The sequence below is a fragment of the Lathyrus oleraceus genome, chromosome 2 (assembly GCF_024323335.1).
Source record: "Lathyrus oleraceus cultivar Zhongwan6 chromosome 2, CAAS_Psat_ZW6_1.0, whole genome shotgun sequence".
Taxonomy (NCBI): domain Eukaryota; kingdom Viridiplantae; phylum Streptophyta; class Magnoliopsida; order Fabales; family Fabaceae; genus Lathyrus; species Lathyrus oleraceus.
Genome location: NC_066580.1, coordinates 118,351,655 through 118,355,172, shown reverse-complemented (window position 1 = coordinate 118,355,172; position 3,518 = coordinate 118,351,655). Strand labels below are relative to the sequence as shown.

Genomic DNA, 3,518 nt, shown 5'->3' with positions numbered 1-3,518 from the left:
GATTGTGCTAGTTTCAGTGTTTTTTAGTTGAAATTTGTGTTAGTTGAAATGCACTTTGAAATAAATTTGTGGTGAATTTGATTTTGAATTTCACTTGGTTTTTTGTGTTAGTTTCAACTGTTTGCTTTGATAGTTAGGGGATAACTGACTATGGAAATTGGGGTAGCTTGGGTTAGTTAGTTTTGGGTGAAATTTGACGGTTAGAAGTTAGTTTTGGATGAAATATGACGATGCCTCAACGATTTCTTTTGGAGCGTCGTTTTGAGTTTCAACACCATAACATAAATGAGCTTCTAAACTTTGATATATGCACTAGTTTGAGAAACTGAATTCTTTGATATCAACCTTGGCTTTGACAATTCTATCAAGGATGAAGTTCTTTGTTCATCTCTTGTGTTAAGTCTTTCCCTAAGTTGCATAATTATTGATCCATGTTGTTGTTTGTTCCTTTCAGGTGTTGTTCAAATTGTTCCATGTCCAATCCTCATCACTGAGCTATTTACTAAATTTCTTCGGCATCTGATTTTTCAGTATCTTCATGGTCAAGGTGTGACAAGTAAATAAGGGTCTCCCTCATAATCTTGTACTGAACGAGAACATGGGGCTCTACAACAGTGTCCAAACACTAGAGGAAAATCGATCCTTTTTCATCCAAGTTTTTGTGAAAGGATTTCGAAAAAATGGACAACTTGACGTTGGATCAAACGTTTTCTCTTTTGAAAGTTGATTGATTTTAAGTGAAGTTAGGAATTAACTAAGGTAACAAAACAACCAAAAGAAAATCAATAAAAATAAGCAAACAATACAACCTCGAGGGTGGGGATGGGAATATGGTAAAATAAGCAAGAACATTTAAGGAAATTAATTAAACAAATTAAAATAATTTAATTAATTAATGAAACTAATAAAAATCAATTAGTTAAAGATTAATTAAAAATAAATTTAACTAATCAATCAAATTAATTAAAAAGATTAATTAATTAAACTATAACAAAATGACCAAAAAGAGAAAAAGAAATAAACTAGAATGGAGGTGTGAATTTAAATAGATGTTGTAAATAGAAAATTCATGGTCAAGGTGTAAATAAGAGTCTCCCTCATAATCTTGTACTGAACGAGAACATCATTGTCTTTCATGGTTTCACAGACTATATTCCCATTTTCATCTTCAACTATGAGAACCTCTTCTGGTTTAGCCATACGACAGATCATAAGCATCCTCCACTTAGACATGGGACCAGCATAAAGTTGTCGACGCTGAAGAGGCTTGCCATCAACCATACCAAGAGGCGTTACTGACACCTTAGAAACCATCATGTTTGTGGCTGTTACAGTAGAATTCTCCAAGCTACAGTTTGGCTAAAAAAGTTCTGACACCAAGATAATCCAATAGTCCAGACAGATCTTGAAAACCTCAGTATCATCCACATATGAGATGTTGCTAAGATATTCAAGACCCAATAGTACAACATAGATATTCTCTTGAGGGGATTCCAGAATTCGGATGCGAACCTTGTAAAATAAGGTGAAGAGCGGTGCCAAATTCTGTATAAATTCTTGTTCCTCACTTGAACCGTGCACGTATGCCTCGAGCATATTTGTAGTAGGATGGAGTATGGCCTGCAACTGAACATGAAGATGTTATACACCTTAACATATTAAACATCATAGAAATTCCCAAATTGAAGCGATGCCACCTCAGTTAAACATTGTAACGTCAGGTTTCGATATGTTGGCCCTGAGAAAAGCTTTAGTAGTGTCTCGAGCAATGATGATTCAAATATATAGTCCAAGGGAATCCAGGATAGGAAAGCATGCAATGTAGAAATTATTGCAGATATGAGTTCAGTTCATTGGGAAACTGACAACACATATAAGCATAACTCATGTATGAGGTGAAATTCACTATTCAATGATTGTTTAAGCTCTCTACTTTTCTGCTGAGTCATCTCTCCTCTTGAAAAATCAAAAAACATGTTCGCTCAAAAGCTTCAATATAGCCATACAATTCTCAATGATATTTTCACTAGTTTTAGCTGCTGAAACAAGGTCGGGAATAAAGTTTTGCCATCTCGCTGGCCACTCACGCTTCAAAATCTGAACTAATATAATATCGAGTTTGTTGACATACAACCGTTCTGTTCGAAATGAATCCTCATTGCTGGAAAGTTGTACAATGATATCATAGATGAAATTCTTCATCCCGTCTCGTTGCTCAGTAGGTAATGCATTCCATCTATATTTAATCACTCCTTCAAGAACCTGCAATGCAAAGAACTTGGTATTGAGATTTTGAGTATTCTGCAGGATATGCATAACTTAAAGCCACATATCAGGATTTTCTTGCAAATCCTGCAAAATCGAATCAGCAACACTTCTCTCTTTCTTAGATCTGGTGCATAGTGGTGAACTGAAATGGATTGCAAACTGATGCATTTATGTTTTTTGCAGGCATGGTAACTAATGTTCATGAAGGAAAGGTTTTGGAACAAGCAATGAGAGGCATGAAGACTTAGGGATAACTTCGCCATGAAGATAAATGGAGTTTGAAGCATGATGGATAGTGCAAGGATGCAAGGTTGAAGCTTGAAAACTTGGCTTGCATTTGAAACTTCTTTTCTCTTCTTTTGTCTTTTCCTGTTTATATATTGATGGTGTATTGTACTTTGTAACTTGAATGTAATGACTTGTTGAGATGTAATGTAAAAACAAATATTTGAATTAATTAATAAAAATGCAATTTGTTTTGTTTTATTTTTCTTATATTAACAATTCATTAAAGAAATTAAAATCCAATATTTGAAATACAAATTTAAATATCAAAGATGGAAGTTCAATCAATTTTTTATATAAAATGCCAAGGAAAATAAATGTAAGATGCAAACAATGCAAATGAACTAGCAACAAAAGTCAGTATAGTCAAATTTTGAATTTTGACTTTTATAACAAAAATGTTGATGAATGACAATAACACAAATGATTAATGAATAGAGAATTAAATGAAAATAATCAACTTTTGGGCCATTTATATGTAGTTCTCAAACATAAAGATAGTGATGTTTTTCAAAGACACACATGACATTAAGTACTCTTGATTCTTCATCCATCCGGGCCTCTGAATGATGTAATGAAATGAATGATGGAATGCATGATCAAATGGAATGATCATGTCATGCTGATGCAGATAAAAAAGATTCAAGGTGAAATTTAGGGTATGATATTGAGTGTGCATCAACATTGAATTTGAAAGTGTCTATTATGAGTGGTAGCATGGTCATTAATACCCCAACCAATGGTTCAGTGACTACTTCATTGGTATGTGTGAATTGTCCTTTGAGAAATTTTGGTAGAAATTTTGGATTTGACTTGGTTTGTTTTCCTCCAAGTAACCTTGATGTTATTCTGGAAATGAATTGGGTGAAATTCAACCATGTATTTATTAATTGTTTTGATAAATCGGTGAAGTTTCTTGAATTCGAGGAGAGTACGAAGTCGAGTTTCATGATCGCAAGGCAGGT

At 33.7% G+C, this 3,518-nt stretch overlaps 1 pseudogene; it reads right to left on the bottom strand.

Moving 5' to 3' along the window:
• Nucleotides 1–450: 450 nt before the first annotated feature.
• On the bottom strand, nt 451–2,436 carry LOC127122183 (protein EXPORTIN 1A-like; annotated as a pseudogene).
• Between the last annotated feature and the right edge of the window lie 1,082 nt (nt 2,437–3,518).